Below are 26,029 nucleotides of genomic sequence, written 5' to 3' on the forward strand. Positions count from 1 at the left end.
GGGACTACAACTCCCAGCAAGTTTATTTCTTTTTATTTTACACGCTGCTGTTTTCCACAGTGAATTACCAGAAAGATCTGCACCAAAATCATGCAGTGCAAATTTGCTGTTGTGGATTTTCTTGCGGATTCTTGCTAATTTGCTCTGATTTTCTATGGAAATCCTCCAGGAACAATCTGCCACATTTGAACAGATCTTCAGGCCTCATTCAGACATCTGTAGTTTTCTGGTACATTAAAAAAAAAAGCAAAAAAAACCTAAAACTGATTTTCATCAAAGGGATCGATCCGAATTGTATCAATGTTTGTTACTATATGCAAATAAAAAAAATATATATATGGATATGTGAGCTGCCCCATAGATGATAAAGGTGCGTATTATGTCTGTCAATAACATGGATGTAAAAAAACAGACGTCTGAATGAGACGTTCACCCACAAGATCATCTAGCAATAGTGCAGCTCTGACCTGACACATCGCATTCACAGAAAGGCTCCTGATCAGCACATATGATGTCTGTGATCTATAAAGAGTCCTCCACATTGTACCCACTACATATACATTCACAATAAAGCTGCCCCCGTAACATCAACTGCCCCACACCTACCACATATAGCCAGGCCCCCGCTCCCCCACACACAGTATATAGCCAGGTCCCCGCTCCCCCACACAAAGTATATAGCCAGGTCCCCGCTCCCCCACACACAGTATATAGCCAGGTCCCCGCTCCCCCACACACAGTATATAGCCAGGTCCCCGCTCCCTCACACACAGTATATAGCCAGGTCCCCGCTCCCCCACACAAAGTATATAGCCAGGTCCCCGCTCCCCCACACACAGTATATAGCCAGGTCCCCGCTCCCCCACACACAGTATATAGCCAGGTCCCCGCTCCCCTACACAAAGTATATAGCCAGGTCCCCGCTCCCCCACACACAGTATATAGCCAAGGTCCCCGCTCCCCTACACAAAGTATATAGCCAGGTCCCCGCTCCCCCACACACAGTATATAGCCAGGTCCCCGCTCCCCCACACAAAGTATATATCCAGGTCCCCGCTCCCCCACACACAGTATATAGCCAGGTCCCCGCTCCCCCACACACAGTATATAGCCAGGTCCCCGCTCCCCCACACACAGTATATAGCCAGGTCCCCGCTCCCCTACACAAAGTATATAGCCAGGTCCCCGCTCCCCCACACACAGTATATAGCCAAGGTCCCCGCTCCCCTACACAAAGTATATAGCCAGGTCCCCGCTCCCCCACACACAGTATATAGCCAGGTCCCCGCTCCCCCACACAAAGTATATATCCAGGTCCCCGCTCCCCCACACACAGTATATAGCCAGGTCCCCGCTCCCCCACACACAGTATATAGCCAGGTCCCCGCTCCCCCACACAAAGTATATAGCCAGGTCCCCGCTCCCCCACACAAAGTATATAGCCAGGTCCCCGCTCCCCCACACAAAGTATATAGCCAGGTCCCCGCTCCCCCACACACAGTATATAGCCAGGTCCCCGCTCCCCCACACACAGTATATAGCCAGGTCCCCGCTCCCCCACACAAAGTATATATCCAGGTCCCCGCTCCCCCACACACAGTATATAGCCAGGTCCCCGCTCCCCCACACACAGTATATAGCCAAGCTCCCCGCTCCCCCACACAAAGTATATAGCCAGGTCCCCGCTCCCCCACACAAAGTATATAGCCAAGGTCTCCCTCCCCCACACAAAGTATATAGCCAGGTCCCCGCTCCCCCACACACAGTATATAGCCAGGTCCCCGCTCCCCCACACAAAGTATATAGCCAGGTCCCCGCTCCCCCACACAAAGTATATAGCCAGGTCCCCGCTCCCCCACACAAAGTATATAGCCAGGTCCCCGCTCCCCCACACAAAGTATATAGCCAGGTCCCCGCTCCCCCACACAAAGTATATAGCCAGGTCCCCGCTCCCCCACACACAGTATATAGCCAGGTCCCCACTCCCCCACACAAAGTATATAGCCAGGTCCCCGCTCCCCCACACAAAGTATATAGCCAGGTCCCCGCTCCCCCACACAAAGTATATAGCCAGGTCCCCGCTCCCCCACACAAAGTATATAGCCAAGGTCCCATCCTCCATGTATAGCATATTTATCCAGGTCTCCCTCCCCCACATATAGCAAAGAGAACCAAGTCCAGCACCCCCTCCCCCACCACACATCATACGGTATATAGGCAAGTCCCCCACACAGCATACGGTATATAGACAAGTCCCCCACACACAGCATACGGTATATAGACAAGTCCCCCACACACAGCATACAGTATATAGACAAGTCCCCCACACACAGCATACAGTATATAGACAAGTCCCCCACACACAGCATACGGTATATAGACAAGTCCCCCACACACAGCATACGGTATATAGACAAGTCCCCCACACACACAGCATACTTTATATAGACAAGTCCCCCACACACAGCATTCAGTATATAGACAAGTCCCCCACACACATCATACGATATATAGACAAGTCCCCCCCACACAGCATACGGTATATAGACAAGTCCCCCACACACAGCATACGGTATATAGACAAGTCCCCCACACACAGCATACGGTATATAGACAAGTCCCCCACACACAGCATACGGTATATAGACAAGTCCCCCACACACAGCATACAGTATATAGACAAGTTCCCTCCACACAGCATACGGTATATAGACAAGAACCCTACACACAGCATACGGTATATAGACAAGTCCCCCACACACAGCATACAGTATATAGACAAGTCCCCCCCACACAGCATACAGTATATAGACAAGTCCCCCACACACAGCATACGGTATATAGACAAGTCCCCCACACACAGCATAGGGTATATAGACAAGTCCCCCACACACAGCACACAGTATATAGACAAGTCCACCACACACAGCATACGGTATATAGACAAGTCCCCCACACACAGCATACAGTATATAGACAAGTCCCCCACACACAGCATACGGTATATAGACAAGTCCCCCCCACACAGCATACAGTATATAGACAAGTCCCCCACACACAGCATACGGTATATAGACAAGTCCCCCCCACACAGCATACGGTATATAGACAAGTCCCCCACACAGCATACGGTATATAGACAAGTCCCCCACACACAGCATACGGTGTATAGACAAGTCCCCCACACACAGCATACGGTATATAGACAAGTCCCCCACACACAGCACACGCTATATAGACAAGTCCCCCCCACACAGCATACGGTATATAGACAAGTCCCCCCCACACAGCATACGGTATATAGACAAGTCCCCACCACACAGCATACGGTATATAGACAAGTCCCCCCCACACAGCATACGGTATATAGACAAGTCCCCCCCACACACCATACGGTATATAGACAAGTCCCCCACACACAGCATACGGTATATAGACAAGTCCCCCCCACACAGCATACAGTATATAGACAAGTCCCCCACACACAGCATACAGTATATAGACAAGTCCCCCATACACAGCATACGGTATATAGACAAGTCCCCCACACACAGCATACGGTATATAGACAAGTCCCCCACACACAGCATACGGTATATAGACAAGTCCCCCACACACAGCATACGGTATATAGACAAGTCCCCCACACACAGCATACAGTATATAGACAAGTCCCCCATACACAGCATACGGTATATAGACAAGTCCCCCACACACAGCATACGGTATATTGACAAGTCCCCCACACACAGCATACGGTATACGGTATATTGACAAGTCCCCCACACACAGCATACAGTATATAGACAAGCCCCCCACACACAGCATACGGTATATAGACAAGTCCCCCACACACAGCATACGGTATATAGACAAGTCCCCCACACACACAGCATACTTTATATAGACAAGTCCCCCACACACAGCATTCAGTATATAGACAAGTCCCCCACACAGCATACGGTATATAGACAAGTCCCCCACACACAGCATACGGTATATAGACAAGTCCCCCACACACATCATACAGTTTATAGACAAGTCCCCCACACACAGCATACAGTATATAGACAAGTCCCCACACAGCATACAGTATATAGACAAGTCCCCACACAGCATACAGTATATAGACAAGTCCCCCCCACACAGCATACGGTATATAGACAAGTCCCCCACACACAGCATACGGTATATAGACAAGTCCCCCCCACACAGCATACGGTATATTGACAAGTCCCCCACACACAGCATACGGTATATAGACAAGTCCCCCACACACAGCATACGGTATATAGACAAGTCCCCCACACACAGCATACAGTATATAGACAAGTCCCCCACACACAGCATACGGTATATAGACAAGTCCCCACACAGCATACAGTATATAGACAAGTCCCCACACAGCATACAGTATATAGACAAGTCCCCACACAGCATACGGTATATAGACAAGTCCCCCACACACAGCATACAGTATATAGACAAGTCCCCCACACACAGCATACGGTATATAGACAAGTCCCCCACACAGCATACGGTATATAGACAAGTCCACCACACACAGCATACGTTATATAGACAAGTCCCCCACACACAGCATACGGTATACGGTATATAGACAAGTCCCCCACACACAGCATACAGTATATAGACAAGTCCCCCACACACATCATACGGTATATAGACAAGTCCCCCCCACACAGCATACGGTATATAGACAAGTCCCCCACACACAGCACACGGTATATAGACAAGTCCCCCACACACAGCATACAGTATATAGACAAGTCCCCCACACACATCATACGGTATATAGACAAGTCCCCCACACACAGCATACGGTATATAGACAAGTCCCCACACAGCATACGGTATATAGACAAGTCCCCACACAGCATACAGTATATAGACAAGTCCCCCACACACATCATACGGTATATAGACAAGTCCCCCACACACAGCATACGGTATATAGACAAGTCCCCACACAGCATACAGTATATAGACAAGTCCCCACACAGCATACAGTATATAGACAAGTCCCCACACAGCATACGGTGTATTGACAAGTCCCCCACACACAGCATACGGTATATAGACAAGTCCCCCACACACAGCATACAGTATATAGACAAGTCCCCCACACACAGCATACGGTATATAGACAAGTCCCCACACAGCATACGGTATATAGACAAGTCCCCACACAGCATACAGTATATAGACAAGTCCCCACACAGCATACAGTATATAGACAAGTCCCCACACACAGCATACGGTATATAGACAAGTCCCCGACACAGCATACGGTATATAGACAAGTCCCCCACACACAGCATACAGTATATAGACAAGTCCCCCACACACAGCATACGGTATACGGTATATAGACAAGTCCCCCACACACAGCATACAGTATATAGACAAGTCCCCCACACACATCATACGGTATATAGACAAGTCCCCCCCACACAGCATACAGTATATAGACAAGTCCCCCACACACAGCATACAGTATATAGACAAGTCCCCCCCCCCCACACAGCATACGGTATATAGACAAGTCCCCCACACACAGCATACGGTATATAGACAAGTCCTCCACACACAGCATACGGTATATAGACAAGGCCCCCACACACAGCATACGGTATATAGACAAGCCCCCCATACACAGCATACAGACAAGTCCCCCACACACAGCATACGGTATATAGACAAGTCCCCCACACACAGCATACGGTATATAGACAAGTCCCCCACACACAGCATACGGTATATAGACAAGACCCCCATACACAGCATACGGTATATAGACAAGTCCCCCACACAGCATACGGTATATAGACAAGTCCCCCACACAGCATACGGTATATAGACAAGTCCCCCACACACAGCATACAGTATATAGACAAGTCCCCCACACACATCATACGATATATAGACAAGTCCCCCCCACACAGCATACGGTATATAGACAAGTCCCCCACACACAGCATACAGTATATAGACAAGTCCCCCCACCACACAGCATACAGTATATAGACAAGTCCCCCACACACATCATACGATATATAGACAAGTCCCCCCCACACAGCATACGGTATATAGACAAGTCCCCCACACACAGCATACAGTATATAGACAAGTCCCCCACACACAGCATACGGTATATAGACAAGTCCCCCATACACAGCATATGGTATATAGACAAGTCCCCCACACAGCATACGGTATATAGACAAGTCCACCACACACAGCATACGGTATATTGACAAGTCCCCCACACACAGCATACGGTATATTGACAAGTCCCCCACACACAGCATACGGTATATTGACAAGTCCCCCCCCCACACAGCATACGGTATATAGACAAGTCCCCCACACACAGCATACGGTATATAGACAAGACCCCCCCACACAGCATACGGTATATAGACAAGTCCCCCACACACAGCATACGGAATATAGACAAGTCCCCCACACACAGCATACGGAATATAGACAAGTCCCCCACACACGGTATACGGTATATAGACAAGTCCCCCACACACAGCATACGGTATATAGACAAGGCCCCCACACACAGCATACGGTATATAGACAAGGCCCCCATACACAGCATACGGTATATAGACAAGGCCCCCATACACAGCATACGGTATATAGACAAGGCCCCCATACACAGCATACGGTATATAGACAAGTCCCCCACACACAGCATACGGTATATAGACAAGTCCCCCACACACAGCATACGGTATATAGACAAGTCCCCCACACACAGCATACGGTATATAGACAAGTCCCCCATACACAGCATACGGTATATAGACAAGTCCCCCACACAGCATACAGTATACAGTATATAGACAAGTCCCCCACACAGCATACGGTATACAGACAAATCCCCCACACACAGCATACAGTATATAGACAAGTCCCCCACACACCGCATACGGTATATAGACAAGTCCCCCACACACAGCATACGGTATATAGACAAGACCCCCACACAGCATACAGTATATAGACAAGTCCCCCACACACAGCATACAGTATATAGACAAGTCCCCCACACACAGCATACAGTATATAGACAAGTCCCCCATACACAGCATACAGTATATAGACAAGTCCCCCACACACACAGCATACTGTATATAGACAAGTTCCCCACACACAGCATACAGTATATAGACAAGTCCCCCATACACAGCATACAGTATATAGACAAGTCCCCCATACACAGCATACAGTATATAGACAAGTCCCCCACACACAGCATACAGTATACAGTATATAGACAAGTCCCCCACACACACAGCATACGGTATATAGACAAGTCCCCCACACACAGCATACTGTATGTAACATACCAGGCGGCGTCCTTGAATAGTGGTCCATCTCCCACTGTGCAAGAGCGCGCACTTGATCTCCAGTCCTGTCTGCTAGTCTGGCTTCCCTCCGTGCTGTCTGTTTGCCTCTGCTTCTGCTGCTTAAGGGCGTCTCCCGATCACTTCCTGCTTTTTGTACCAGCTGCGTGCACACCCCTTGTGCGTCCTCAGCCTATTGCTGTCTGTCATCTGGTATTTAAACCAGCTGCTTCAATTAACCCATGCCTGAGCATTGTGTTCTGTCAGTTGGCCTTTGGTTACTGATATGCCAGGTCCTGTTTATGTTTCCTGCCTTCGGTATCAGTTCCCGTGTCTGAGCTGTGTCCTGTCTGTATTATCTTCTAGCCTGTTGTCTTCTGCCTATCCTGGAGGCTTCATTTCCAGGCCTGTGTGAACTTGCTCCTGCCTGTTTGTTCCGCCTTCTAGGGGCCGCATACCTAGACCCGCTCCTGTATCTTGCTGCTGTGTCTGTTCTTGTCTGAATACTCTCCTAGCTTGTTTTGTTTTTCTCTATGCAGAAAAAGGGAAGGTACGGACAGAGTCTGAACTCGTACCTAACTCCTGCTCCTTGTCACTGTACTTCCGTTTGTGAGTTTGTGGTCCACTCGCTACTTCTCTGCAAGTACCCTGTGGGTATCTGGTTCTGCCTTTCCCTTCTAGTCTGTTCTGTGTGAACAGAGCCCTGTCCCCTCCGCGTCTGCGGTTTCGCTTTGCTCTGCCCTGTCCCCCTCCGCGTCTGCGGTTTCGCTTTGCTCTGCCCTGTCCCCCTCCGCGTCTGCGGTTTCGCTTTGCTCTGCCCTGTCCCTCTCCGCGTCTGCGGTTTCACTTTGCTCTGCCCTGTCCCCTCCGCGTCTGCGGTTTCGCTTTGCTCTGCCCTGTCCCCCTCCGCGTCTGCGGTTTCGCTTTGCTCTGCCCTGTCCCCCTCCGCGTCTGCGGTTTCGCTTTGCTCTGCCCTGTCCCGCTCCACGTCTGCGGTTTCGCTTTGCTCTGCCCTGTCCCCCTCCGCGTCTGCGGTTTCGCTTTGCTCTGCCCTGTCCCCCTCCGCGTCTGCGGTTTCGCTTTGCTCTGCCCTGTCCCCCTCCGCGTCTGCGGTTTCGCTTTGCTCTGCCCTGTCCCCCTCCGCGTCTGCGGTTTCGCTTTGCTCTGCCCTGTCCCCCTCCGCGTCTGCGGTTTCGCTTTGCTCTGCCCTGTCCCCCTCCGCGTCTGCGGTTTCGCTTTGCTCTGCCCTGTCCCCCTCCGCGTCTGCGGTTTCGAATTTGTCTCCCAGTCTGTACTGGACCCTACCCAGCCTGCGCTCTAGTCTGCCTGTTCCTGTATTCCCCGGTGTGGGTCAACAGCCGTGTCCGGAGTCTGACCTGGAGTAGACCCTGGTCCCTCTGCTCGGTTCCTCCCTGGTGCACTGGCGTCGTATGCCGTCGTGCGACCTTGGTCGGATCGGGCAGATACTTAGTTACGCCCCTCCAGGCACTCTCCGGTTCATGGCACAGTGGAGTCACTACATACACACACGCCACTCAGCCCAGGCGTGTGCATTACACTGTATATAGACAAGTCCCCCCCACACAGCATACGGTATATGGACAAGTCCCCCCCACACACAGCATACAGTATATAGACAAGTCCCCCCCACACAGCATACGGTATATAGACAAGTCCCCCTCACACAGCATACGGTATATAGACAAGTCCCCCCCACACAGCATACGGTATATAGACAAGTCCCCCACACACAGCATACGGTATATAGACAAGTCCCCCCCACACACAGCATACGGTATATAGACAAGTCCCCCACACACAGCATACGGTATATGGACAAGTCCCCCCCACACACAGCATACAGTATATAGACAAGTCCCCCCCACACAGCATACGGTATATAGACAAGTCCCCCAAACACAGCATACGGTATATAGACAAGTCCCCCACACACAGCATACGGTATATAGACAAGTCCCCCACACACAGCATACGGTATATAGACAAGTCCCCCCCACACACAGCATACGGTATATAGACAAGTCCCCCACACACAGCATACGGTATATAGACAAGTCCCCCACACACAGCATACGGTATATAGACAAGTCCCCCACACACAGCATACGGTATATAGACAAGTCCCCCACACAGCATACTGTATATAGACAAGTCCACCCCACACACAACATACTGTATATAGACAAGTCCCCCCCACACACAACATACAGTATATAGACAAGTCCCCCACACAGCATACAGTATATAGACAAGTCCCCCACACACAGCATACAGTATATAGACAAGTCCCCCCCACACAGCATACGGTATATAGACAAGTCCCCCACACACAGCATACAGTATATAGACAAGTCCCCCCCACACACAGCATACGGTATATAGACAAGTCCCCCACACAGCATACGGTATATAGACAAGTCCCCCCCCACACACAACATACGGTATATAGACAAGTCCTCCCCCCCCCCCACACACAATATATTGACAAGTCCCCCCCACACAGCATACGGTATATTGACAAGTCCCCCCCCCACAGCATACGGTATATAGACAAGTCGTCCCCCCACAGCATACGGTATATTGACAAGTCCCCCCCCCACAGCATACGGTATATTGACAAGTCCCCCCCCCACAGCATACGGTATATGGACAAGTCCCCCCCACACACAGCATACAGTATATAGACAAGTCCCCCCCCCACAGCATACGGTATATTGACAAGTCCCCCCCCCACAGCATACGGTATATAGACAAGTCCCCCCCCCACAGCATACAGTATATAGACAAGTCCCCCACACACAGCATACAGTATATAGACAAGTCCCCCACACACAGCATACGGTATATAGACAAGTCCCCCACACACAGCATACGGTATATAGACAAGTCCCCCACACACAGCATACGGTATATAGACAAGTCCCCCACACACACAGCATGCGGTATATAGACAAGTCCCCCACACACAGCATACGGTATATAGACAAGTCCCCCACACACAGCATACGGTATATAGACAAGTTCCCCACACACAGCATACGTATATAGACAAGTCCCTCACACACAGCATACGGTATATAGACAAGTCCCCCACACACAGCATACGGTATATAGACAAGTCCCCCACACACAACATACGGTATATAGACAAGTCCCCCACACACAGCATACGGTATATAGACAAGTCCCCCACACACAGCATACGGTATATAGACAAGTCCCCCCCACACAGCATACGGTATATAGACAAGTTCCCCACACACAGCATACGTATATAGACAAGTCCCTCACACACAGCATACGGTATATAGACAAGTCCCCCACACACAGCATATGGTATATAGACAAGTCCCCCACACACAGCATACGGTATATAGACAAGTCCCCCACACACAGCATACGGTATATAGACAAGTTCCCCACACACAGCATACGGTATATAGACAAGTTCCCCACACACAGCATACGGTATATAGACAAGTCCCCCACACACAGCATACGGTATATAGACAAGTCCCCCCCCACACAGCATACGGTATATAGACAAGTCCCCCACACACAGCATACGGTATATAGACAAGTCCCCCATACAGCATACGGTATATAGACAAGTCCCCCACACACAGCATACGGTATATAGACAAGTCCCCCCCCACACAGCATACGGTATATACACAAGTCCCCCCCACACAGCATATGGTATATAGACAAGTCCCCCACACACAGCATACGGTATATAGACAAGTCCCCCCCCCACACAGCATACGGTATATAGACAAGTCCCCCCCACACAGCATACGGTATATAGACAAGACCCCCCCACACAGCATACGGTATATAGACAAGTCCCCCACACACAGCATGGGGTATATAGACAAGTCCCGCACACACAGCATGGGGTATATAGACAAGTCCCCCACACACAGCATGGGGTATATAGACAAGTCCCCCACACACAGCATGGGGTATATAGACAAGTCCCCCACACACAGCATGGGGTATATAGACAAGTCCCCCACACACAGCATGGGGTATATAGACAAGTCCCCCACACACAGCATACAGTATATAGACAAGACCCCCCCACACAGCATACGGTATATAGACAAGTCCCCCACACACAGCATACGGTATATAGACAAGTCCCCCACACACAGCATGGGGTATATAGACAAGTCCCCCACACACAGCATGGGGTATATAGACAAGTCCCCCACACACAGCATGGGGTATATAGACAAGTCCCCCACACACAGCATGGGGTATATAGACAAGTCCCACACACAGAGCATACGGTATATAGACAAGTCCCCACCACACAGCATACGGTATATAGACAAGTCCCCCACACACAGCATACGGTATATAGACAAGTCCCCCACACAGCATACTGTATATAGACAAGTCCCCCCCACACACAACATACGGTATATAGACAAGTCCTCCCCCCCCCACACACGATATATAGACAAGTCCCCCCCCCACAGCATACGGTATATAAACAAGTCCCCCACACACAGCATACGGTATATAGACAAGTCCCCCACACACAGCATACGGTATATAGACAAGTCTCCCCCACACAGCATACAGTATGTAGACAAGTCCCACCCCCCACAGCATACGGTATATAGACAAGTCCCCCACACACAGCATGCGGTATATAGACAAGTCCCCCACACAGCATACTGTATATAGACAAGTCCCCCCCACACACAACATACGGTATATAGACAAGTCCCCCCCCCACAGCATACGGTATATAAACAAGTCCCCCACACACAGCATACGGTATATAGACAAGTCCTCCACACACAGCATACGGTATATAGACAAGTCCCCCACACACAGCATGCGGTATATAGACAAGTCCCACACACACAGCATGCGGTATATAGACAAGTCCCCCACACACACAGCATGCGGTATATAGACAAGTCCCCAACACACAGCATACGGTATATAGACAAGTCCCCCACACACAGCATACGGTATATAGACAAGTTCCCCACACACAGCATACGGTATATAGACAAGTCCCCCACACACAGCATACGGTATATAGACAAGTCCCCCACACACAGCATAAGGTATATAGACAAGTCCCCCCCACACAGCATAAGGTATATAGACAAGTCCCCCCCCACACAGCATACGGTATATAGACAAGTCCCCCCCCACACAGCATACGGTATATAGACAAGTCCCCCACACACAGCATGGGGCATATAGACAAGTCCCCCACACACAGCATGGGGTATATAGACAAGTCCCCCACACACAGCATACAGTATATAGACAAGTCCCCCACACACAGCATACAGTATATAGACAAGTCCCCCATACACAGCATACGGTATATAGACAAGTCCCCCACACACAGCATACGGTATATTGACAAGTCCCCCACACACAGCATACGGTATACGGTATATTGACAAGTCCCCCACACACAGCATACGGTATATTGACAAGTCCCCCACACACAGCATACGGTATATTGACAAGTCCCACCCACACAGCATACGGTATATTGACAAGTCCCCCCCACACAGCATACGGTATATAGACAAGTCCCCCACACACAGCATACGGTATATAGACAAGTCCCCCACACACAGCATACGGTATATAGACAAGTCCCCACCACACAGCATACGGTATATAGACAAGTCCCCCACACACAGCATACGGTATATAGACAAGTCCCCCCCACACAGCATACAGTATATAGACAAGTCCCCCACACACAGCATACAGTATATAGACAAGTCCCCCATACACAGCATACGGTATATAGACAAGTCCCCCACACACAGCATACGGTATATTGACAAGTCCCCCACACACAGCATACGGTATACGGTATATTGACAAGTCCCCCACACACAGCATACGGTATATTGACAAGTCCCCCACACACAGCATACGGTATATTGACAAGTCCCCCACACACAGCATACAGTATATAGACAAGTCCCCCACACACAGCATACGGTATATACACAAGTCCCCCACACACAGCATACGGTATATAGACAAGTCCCCCACACACAGCATACGGTATATGGACAAGTCCCCCACACACAGCATACGGTATATGGACAAGTCCCCCACACACAGCATACGGTATATAGACAAGTCCCCCACACACAGCATACGGTATATAGACAAGTCCCCCACACACACAGCATACTTTATATAGACAAGTCCCCCACACAGCATACGGTATATAGACAAGTTCCCCACACACAGCATACAGTATATAGACAAGTCCCCACACAGCATACGTTATATTGACAAGTCCCCCACACACAGCATACGGTATATTGACAAGTCCCCCACACACAGCATACGGTATATAGACAAGTCCCCCACACACAGCATACAGTATATAGACAAGTCCCCCACACACAGCATACAGTATATAGACAAGTCCACCACACACAGCATACGTTATATAGACAAGTCCCCCACACACAGCATACGGTATACGGTATATAGACAAGTCCCCCACACACAGCATACAGTATATAGACAAGTCCCCCACACACAGCATACGGTATATAGACAAGTCCCCCACACACAGCATACGGTATATAGACAAGTCCCCCCCACACACAGCATACGGTATATAGACAAGTCCCCCCCACACACAGCATACGGTATATAGACAAGTCCCCCACACACAGCATACGGTATATAGACAAGTCCCCCACACACAGCATACAGTATATAGACAAGTCCCCCCCACACAGCATACGGTATATAGACAAGTCCCCCACACACAGCATACGGTATATAGACAAGTCCCCCCAACACAGCATACAGTATATAGACAAGTCCCCCACACACAGCATACAGTATATAGACAAGTCCCCCATACACAGCATACGGTATATAGACAAGTCCCCCACACACAGCATGCGGTATATAGACAAGTCCCCCCAACACAGCATACAGTATATAGACAAGTCCACCACACACAGCATACGTTATATAGACAAGTCCCCCACACACAGCATACGGTATACGGTATATAGACAAGTCCCCCACACACAGCATACGGTATATGGACAAGTCCCCCACACACAGCATACGGTATACGGTATATAGACAAATCCCCCACACACAGCATACGGTATATTGACAAGTCCCCCACACACAGCATACAGTATATAGACAAGTCCCCCACACACAGCATACGGTATGTAGACAAGTCCCCCACACACAGCATACAGTATATAGACAAGTCCCCCACACACAGCATACGGTATATAGACAAGTCCCCCACACACAGCATACGGTATATAGACAAGTCCCCCACACACAGCATACGGTATATAGACAAGTCCCCCACACACACAGCATACGGTATATAGACAAGTCCCCCACACAGCATACGGTATATAGACAAGTCCCCCCCACACAGCATACGGTATATAGACAAGTCCCCCCCACACAGCATACGGTATATAGACAAGTCCCCCACACAGCATACGGTATATAGACAAGTCCCCCACACACAGCATACAGTATATAGAAAAGTCCCCCCCACACAGCATACGGTATATAGACAAGTCCCCCACACACAGCATACAGTTTATAGACAAGTCCCCCCCACACACAGCATACAGTATATAGACAAGTCCCCACACAGCATACAGTATATAGACAAGTCCTCACACAGCATACGGTATACAGACAAGTCCCCCACACAGCATACGGTATATAGACAAGTCCCCACACAGCATACGGTATATAGACAAGTCCCCCACACACAGCATACGGTATATAGACAAGTCCCCCACACACAGCATACAGTATATAGACAAGTCCACCACACACAGCATACGTTATATAGACAAGTCCCCCACACACAGCATACGGTATACGGTATATAGACAAGTCCCCCACACACAGCATACAGTATATAGACAAGTCCCCCACACACATCATACGGTATATAGACAAGTCCCCCCCACACAGCATACGGTATATAGACAAGTCCCCCACACACAGCATACAGTATATAGACAAGTCCCCCACACACAGCATACAGTATATAGACAAGTCCCCCCCCCCACTCAGCATACGGTATATAGACAAGTCCCCCACACACAGCATACGGTATATAGACAAGTCCTCCACACACAGCATACGGTATATAGACAAGGCCCCCACACACAGCATACGGTATATAGACAAGGCCCCCATACACAGCATACGGTATATAGACAAGTCCCCCACACAGCATACAGTATATAGACAAGTCCCCCACACACATCATACGATATATAGACAAGTCCCCCCCACACAGCATACGGTATATAGACAAGTCCCCCACACACAGCATACAGTATATAGACAAGTCCCCCCCCACACAGCATACAGTATATAGACAAGTCCCCCCCCACACAGCATACGGTATATAGACAAGTCCCCCACACACAGCATACGGTATATAGACAAGTCCCCCACACACAGCATACGGTATATAGACAAGTCCCCCCCACACAGCATACAGTATATAGACAAGTCCCCCATACACAGCATACGGTATATAGACAAGTCCCGCACACACAGCATACGGTATATAGACAAGTCCCCCACACACAGCATACGGTATATAGACAAGTCCCCCACACACACAGCATACTTTATATAGACAAGTCCCCCACACAGCATACGGTATATAGACAAGTCCCCCCCACACAGCATACGGTATATAGACAAGTCCCCCCCACACAGCATACGGTATATAGACAAGTCCCCCCCACACAGCATACGGTATATAGACAAGTCCCCCCCACACAGCATACGGTATATAGACAAGTCCCGCACACACAGCATACGGTATATAGACAAGTCCCCCACACACAGCATACGGTATATAGACAAGTCCCCCACACACAGCATACAGTATATAGACAAGTCCCCACACAGCATACAGTATATAGACAAGTCCTCACACAGCATACGGTATACAGACAAGTCCCCCACACAGCATACGGTATATAGACAAGTCCCCACACAGCATACGGTATATTGACAAGTCCCCCACACACAGCATACGGTATATAGACAAGTCCCCCACACACAGCATACGGTATATAGACAAGTCCCCCCCGCACACAGCATACAGTATATAGACAAGTCCCCCACACACAGCATACGGTATATAGACAAGTCCCCCACACACAGCATACGTTATATAGACAAGTCCCCCACACACAGCATACGGTATACGGTATATAGACAAGTCCCCCACACACAGCATACGTTATATAGACAAGTCCCCCACACACAGCATACGGTATACGGTATATAGACAAGTCCCCCACACACAGCATAGAGTATATAGACAAGTCCCCCCCACACATCATACGGTATATAGACAAGTCCCCCCCACACAGCATACGGTATATAGACAAGTCCCCCCCACACAGCATACGGTATATAGACAAGTCCCCCACACACAGCATACGATATATAGACAAGTCCCCCACACACACAGCATACAGTATATAGACAAGTCCCCCCCACACAGCATACAGTATATAGACAAGTCCCCCATACACAGCATACAGTATATAGACAAGTCCCCCACACACAGCATACAGTATATAGACAAGTCCCCCACACACAGCATACGGTATATAGACAAGTCCCCCACACACAGCATACGGTATACGGTATATAGACAAGTCACCCACACACAGCATACAGTATATAGACAAGTCTCCCACACACATCATACGGTATATAGACAAGTCCCCCCCACACAGCATTCGGTATATAGACAAGTCCCCCACACACAGCATACAGTATATAGACAAGTCCCCCACACACAGCATACAGTATATAGACAAGTCCCCCCCCCACACAGCATACGGTATATAGACAAGTCCCCCACACACAGCATACGGTATATAGACAAGTCCTCCACACACAGCATACGGTATATAGACAAGTCCCACACACACAGCATACAGTATATAGACAAGTCCCCCACCACACAGCATACGGTATATAGACAAGGCCCCCATACACAGCATACGGTATATAGACAAGTCCCCCACACAGCATACAGTATATAGACAAGTCCCCCACACACATCATACGATATATAGACAAGTCCCCCCCACACAGCATACGGTATATAGACAAGTCCCCCACACACAGCATACAGTATATAGACAAGTCCCCCCCCACACAGCATACGGTATATAGACAAGTCCCCCACACACAGCATACGGTATATAGACAAGTCCCCCCCACACAGCATACAGTATATAGACAAGTCCCCCATACACAGCATACGGTATATAGACAAGTCCCCCCCACACAGCATACGGTATATAGACAAGTCCCCCACACACAGCATACAGTATATAGACAAGTCCCCCACACACAGCATATAGACAAGTCCCCCACACACAGCATACGGTATATAGACAAGTCCCCCACACACAGCATACGGTATATAGACAAGTCCCCCATACACAGCATACGGTGTATAGACAAGTCCCCCCCACACAGCATACGGTATATAGACAAGTCCCCCACACACAGCATACAGTATATAGACAAGTCCCCCACACAGCATACGGTATATAGACAAGTCCCCCACACACAGCATACGGTATATAGACAAGTCCCCCACACACAGCATACAGTATATAGACAAGTCCCCCACACACAGCATACAGTATATAGACAAGTCCCCCACACACAGCATACAGTATATAGACAAGTCCCCTACACAGCATATGGTATATAGACAAGTCCCCCACACACAGCATACGGTATATAGACAAGTCCCCCCCACACACACACAGCATACGGTATATAGACAAGTCCCCCACACACAGCATACAGTATATAGACAAGTCCCCCATACACAGCATACGGTATATAGACAAGTCCCCCACACACAGCATACGGTATATTGACAAGTCCCCCACACACAGCATACGGTATACGGTATATTGACAAGTCCCCCACACACAGCATACGGTATATTGACAAGTCCCCCACACACAGCATACGGTATATTGACAAGTCCCCCACACACAGCATACGGTATATTGACAAGTCCCCCACACACAGCATACAGTATATAGACAAGTCCCCCACACACAGCATACGGTATATAGACAAGTCCCCCACACACAGCATACAGTATATAGACAAGTCCCCCACACACAGCATACGGTATATAGACAAGTCCCCCACACACAGCATACGGTATATAGACAAGTCCCCCACACACAGCATACGGTATATAGACAAGTCCCCCACACACACAGCATACTTTATATAGACAAGTCCCCCACACAGCATACGGTATATAGACAAGTCCCCCACACACAGCATACGGTATATAGACAAGTCCCCCCCACACAGCATACGGTATATAGACAAGTCCCCCACACACAGCATACAGTATATAGACAAGTCCCCCACACACAGCATACGGTATATAGACAAGTCCCCCACACACAGCATACGGTATATAGACAAGTCCCCCACACACAGCATACAGTATATAGACAAGTCCCCACACAGCATACAGTATATAGACAAGTCCTCACACAGCATACGGTATACAGACAAGTCCCCCACACAGCATACGGTATATAGACAAGTCCCCACACAGCATACGGTATATTGACAAGTCCCCCACACACAGCATACGGTATATAGACAAGTCCCCCACACACAGCATACGGTATATAGACAAGTCCCCCCCACACACAGAATACAGTATATAGACAAGTCCCCCACACACAGCATACGGTATATAGACAAGTCCCCCACACACAGCATACGGTATATAGACAAGTCCCCCACACACAGCATACGGTATACGGTATATAGACAAGTCCCCCACACACAGCATACGTTATATAGACAAGTCCCCCACACACAGCATACGGTATACGGTATATAGACAAGTCCCCCACACACAGCATACAGTATATAGACAAGTCCCCCACACACATCATACGGTATATAGACAAGTCCCCCCCACACAGCATACGGTATATAGACAAGTCCCCCCCACACAGCATACGGTATATAGACAAGTCCCCCACACACAGCATACAATATATAGACAAGTCCCCCACACACACAGCATACAGTATATAGACAAGTCCCCCCCACACAGCATACAGTATATAGACAAGTCCCCCATACACAGCATACAGTATATAGACAAGTCCCCCACACACAGCATACAGTATATAGACAAGTCCCCCACACACAGCATACGGTATATAGACAAGTCCCCCACACACAGCATACGGTATACGGTATATAGACAAGTCACCCACACACAGCATACAGTATATAGACAAGTCCCCCACACACATCATACGGTATATAGACAAGTCCCCCCCACACAGCATACGGTATATAGACAAGTCCCCCCCACACAGCATACGGTATATAGACAAGTCCCCCCCACACAGCATACGGTATATAGACAAGTCCCGCACACACAGCATACGGTATATAGACAAGTCCCCCACACACAGCATACGGTATATAGACAAGTCCCCCACACACAGCATACAGTATATAGACAAGTCCCCACACAGCATACAGTATATAGACAAGTCCTCACACAGCATACGGTATACAGACAAGCCCCCACACAGCATACGGTATATAGACAAGTCCCCACACAGCATACGGTATATTGACAAGTCCCCCACACACAGCATACGGTATATAGACAAGTCCCCCACACACAGCATACGGTATATAGACAAGTCCCCCCCACACACAGCATACAGTATATAGACAAGTCCCCCACACACAGCATACGGTATATAGACAAGTCCCCCACACACAGCATACGTTATATAGACAAGTCCCCCACACACAGCATACGGTATACGGTATATAGACAAGTCCCCCACACACAGCATACGTTATATAGACAAGTCCCCCACACACAGCATACGGTATACGGTATATAGACAAGTCCCCCACACACAGCATACAGTATATAGACAAGTCCCCCCCACACATCATACGGTATATAGACAAGTCCCCCCCACACAGCATACGGTATATAGACAAGTCCCCCCCACACAGCATACGGTATATAGACAAGTCCCCCACACACAGCATACGATATATAGACAAGTCCCCCACACACACAGCATACAGTATATAGACAAGTCCCCCCCACACAGCATACAGTATATAGACAAGTCCCCCATACACAGCATACAGTATATAGACAAGTCCCCCACACACAGCATACAGTATATAGACAAGTCCCCCACACACAGCATACGGTATATAGACAAGTCCCCCACACACAGCATACGGTATACGGTATATAGACAAGTCACCCACACACAGCATACAGTATATAGACAAGTCTCCCACACACATCATACGGTATATAGACAAGTCCCCCCCACACAGCATTCGGTATATAGACAAGTCCCCCACACACAGCATACAGTATATAGACAAGTCCCCCACACACAGCATACAGTATATAGACAAGTCCCCCCCCCCCACACAGCATACGGTATATAGACAAGTCCCCCACACACAGCATACGGTATATAGACAAGTCCTCCACACACAGCATACGGTATATAGACAAGTCCCACACACACAGCATACAGTATATAGACAAGTCCCCCACCACACAGCATACGGTATATAGACAAGGCCCCCATACACAGCATACGGTATATAGACAAGTCCCCCACACAGCATACAGTATATAGACAAGTCCCCCACACACATCATACGATATATAGACAAGTCCCCCCCACACAGCATACGGTATATAGACAAGTCCCCCACACACAGCATACAGTATATAGACAAGTCCCCCCCCACACAGCATACGGTATATAGACAAGTCCCCCACACACAGCATACGGTATATAGACAAGTCCCCCCCACACAGCATACAGTATATAGACAAGTCCCCCATACACAGCATACGGTATATAGACAAGTCCCCCCCACACAGCATACGGTATATAGACAAGTCCCCCACACACAGCATACAGTATATAGACAAGTCCCCCACACACAGCATATAGACAAGTCCCCCACACACAGCATACGGTATATAGACAAGTCCCCCACACACAGCATACGGTATATAGACAAGTCCCCCATACACAGCATACGGTGTATAGACAAGTCCCCCCCACACAGCATACGGTATATAGACAAGTCCCCCACACACAGCATACAGTATATAGACAAGTCCCCCACACAGCATACGGTATATAGACAAGTCCCCCACACACAGCATACGGTATATAGACAAGTCCCCCACACACAGCATACAGTATATAGACAAGTCCCCCACACACAGCATACAGTATATAGACAAGTCCCCTACACAGCATATGGTATATAGACAAGTCCCCCACACACAGCATACGGTATATAGACAAGTCCCCCCCACACACACACAGCATACGGTATATAGACAAGTCCCCCACACACAGCATACAGTATATAGACAAGTCCCCCATACACAGCATACGGTATATAGACAAGTCCCCCACACACAGCATACGGTATATTGACAAGTCCCCCACACACAGCATACGGTATACGGTATATTGACAAGTCCCCCACACACAGCATACGGTATATTGACAAGTCCCCCACACACAGCATACGGTATATTGACAAGTCCCCCACACACAGCATACGGTATATTGACAAGTCCCCCACACACAGCATACAGTATATAGACAAGTCCCCCACACACAGCATACGGTATATAGACAAGTCCCCCACACACAGCATACAGTATATAGACAAGTCCCCCACACACAGCATACGGTATATAGACAAGTCCCCCACACACAGCATACGGTATATAGACAAGTCCCCCACACACAGCATACGGTATATAGACAAGTCCCCCACACACACAGCATACTTTATATAGACAAGTCCCCCACACAGCATACGGTATATAGACAAGTCCCCCACACACAGCATACGGTATATAGACAAGTCCCCCCCACACAGCATACGGTATATAGACAAGTCCCCCACACACAGCATACAGTATATAGACAAGTCCCCCACACACAGCATACGGTATATAGACAAGTCCCCCACACACAGCATACGGTATATAGACAAGTCCCCCACACACAGCATACAGTATATAGACAAGTCCCCACACAGCATACAGTATATAGACAAGTCCTCACACAGCATACGGTATACAGACAAGTCCCCCACACAGCATACGGTATATAGACAAGTCCCCACACAGCATACGGTATATTGACAAGTCCCCCACACACAGCATACGGTATATAGACAAGTCCCCCACACACAGCATACGGTATATAGACAAGTCCCCCCCACACACAGCATACAGTATATAGACAAGTCCCCCACACACAGCATACGGTATATAGACAAGTCCCCCACACACAGCATACGGTATATAGACAAGTCCCCCACACACAGCATACGGTATACGGTATATAGACAAGTCCCCCACACACAGCATACGTTATATAGACAAGTCCCCCACACACAGCATACGGTATACGGTATATAGACAAGTCCCCCACACACAGCATACAGTATATAGACAAGTCCCCCACACACATCATACGGTATATAGACAAGTCCCCCCCACACAGCATACGGTATATAGACAAGTCCCCCCCACACAGCATACGGTATATAGACAAGTCCCCCACACACAGCATACGATATATAGACAAGTCCCCCACACACACAGCATACAGTATATAGACAAGTCCCCCCCACACAGCATACAGTATATAGACAAGTCCCCCATACACAGCATACAGTATATAGACAAGTCCCCCACACACAGCATACAGTATATAGACAAGTCCCCCACACACAGCATACGGTATATAGACAAGTCCCCCACACACAGCATACGGTATACGGTATATAGACAAGTCACCCACACACAGCATACAGTATATAGACAAGTCCCCCACACACATCATACGGTATATAGACAAGTCCCCCCCACACAGCATACGGTATATAGACAAGTCCCCCACACACAGCATACAGTATATAGACAAGTCCCCCACACACAGCATACAGTATATAGACAAGTCCCCCCCCCCCAACACAGCATACGGTATATAGACAAGTCCCCCACACACAGCATACGGTATATAGACAAGTCCTCCACACACAGCATACGGTATATAGACAAGTCCCACACACACAGCATACAGTATATAGACAAGTCCCCCACCACACAGCATACGGTATATAGACAAGGCCCCCATACACAGCATACGGTATATAGACAAGTCCCCCACACAGCATACAGTATATAGACAAGTCCCCCACACACATCATACGATATATAGACAAGTCCCCCCCACACAGCATACGGTATATAGACAAGTCCCCCACACACAGCATACAGTATATAGACAAGTCCCCCCCCACACAGCATACGGTATATAGACAAGTCCCCCACACACAGCATACGGTATATAGACAAGTCCCCCCCACACAGCATACAGTATATAGACAAGTCCCCCATACACAGCATACGGTATATAGACAAGTCCCCCCCACACAGCATACGGTATATAGACAAGTCCCCCACACACAGCATACAGTATATAGACAAGTCCCCCACACAGCATACGGTATATAGACAAGTCCCCCACACACAGCATACGGTATATAGACAAGTCCCCCACACACAGCATACGGTATATAGACAAGTCCCCCCCACACAGCATACGGTATATAGACAAGTCCCCCACACACAGCATACAGTATATAGACAAGTCCCCCCCCACACAGCATACGGTATATAGACAAGTCCCCCACACACAGCATACGGTATATAGACAAGTCCCCCCCACACAGCATACAGTATATAGACAAGTCCCCCATACACAGCATACGGTATATAGACAAGTCCCCCCCACACAGCATACGGTATATAGACAAGTCCCCCACACACAGCATACAGTATATAGACAAGTCCCCCACACACAGCATATAGACAAGTCCCCCACACACAGCATACGGTATATAGACAAGTCCCCCACACACAGCATACGGTATATAGACAAGTCCCCCATACACAGCATACGGTGTATAGACAAGTCCCCCCCACACAGCATACGGTATATAGACAAGTCCCCCACACACAGCATACAGTATATAGACAAGTCCCCCACACAGCATACGGTATATAGACAAGTCCCCCACACACAGCATACGGTATATAGACAAGTCCCCCACACACAGCATACAGTATATAGACAAGTCCCCCACACACAGCATACAGTATATAGACAAGTCCCCCACACACAGCATACGGTATATAGACAAGTCCCCACACACAGCATACAGTATATAGACAAGTCCCCACACACACACACAGCATACGGTATATACACTGTGTTCCAAATTATTATGTAAATAATATTTTCTCAGATTTTCCCAAATTACCTATATGAATTGCAGTCATTGTAACTTTCCAGTCAAATAACTATTAGAGTACAATTGAAAGGTTTTTGTACAAACTGCCTATGATAACTGTATATTTTTAAAAAAATAAAAAACTCAAACTGCACTCAAAATGCATGTTCCAAATTATTATGCACAGCAGAGTTTTCAACCTTTTCATTTTAATAAAGAACAAAAAAATGGTCATTTTTGAAATTATAAGCATTAGCAGGTTATTACAAACTGAAATCAAACAGTTTTCAACTCAAAACTTTATTCTAGGTGATGTTACATTTGCACATAGGACCGCTTGTTCGAAAGGAGCTTCTGAACTCTCTCGTCCATTGAATTTGTCAGGTTTGGGATGGTTTCTGCTTCAATTGTTTTGCATGAGGACAGAATACCCTCCCAGAGCTGTTGCTTAGATGTGAACTGCCTCCAGCCATCATAGACACTCCTTCTGATGATGCTCCAGAGGTTCTCAATGGGGTTGAGGTCAGGGGAGCATGGGGGTCACACCATAAGTTTGTCCCCTTTTATGCCCATAGCAGCCAGAGATGCAGATGTGTTATGTGCAGCATGAGACGGGGCATTATCATGCATGAAATGATCTTGCTGCGGAATGCACGGTTCTTCTTCTTGAACCATGGCAGGAAGTGCTGTTTGAGAAACTCAACATACATTATGGAGTTCATCTTTACCCCTTCAGGGATCCTAAAGAGGCCGACAATCTCTCTCCCCATGATTCCAGCCCAAAACATTACTCCACCTCCTCCTTGTTGGCGCCGTAGCCGTGTTTGCATGGGGTGTCCATCAACCAGCCATCCTCCACTCCATCCATCTGGACCATCGAGATCATTTCATGCATGATAATGCCCCGTCTCATGCTGCACATAACACATCTGCATCTCTGGCTGCTATGGGCATAAAAGGGGACAAACTTATGGTGTGGCACCCATGCTCCCCTGACCTCAACCCCATTGAGAACCTCTGGAGCATCATCAAAAGGAGTGTCTATGATGGCGGGAGGCAGTTCACATCTAAGCAACAGCTCTGGGAGGGTATTCTGTCCTCATGCAAAACAATTGAAGCAGAAACCATCCAAAACCTGACAAATTCAATGGACGAGAGAG

Source organism: Phyllobates terribilis, unplaced genomic scaffold (genome assembly GCF_046119375.1).
Source record: "Phyllobates terribilis strain yellow unplaced genomic scaffold, ASM4611937v1 Scaffold_157__1_contigs__length_4398786, whole genome shotgun sequence".
In the NCBI taxonomy this organism is placed as follows: domain Eukaryota; kingdom Metazoa; phylum Chordata; class Amphibia; order Anura; family Dendrobatidae; genus Phyllobates; species Phyllobates terribilis.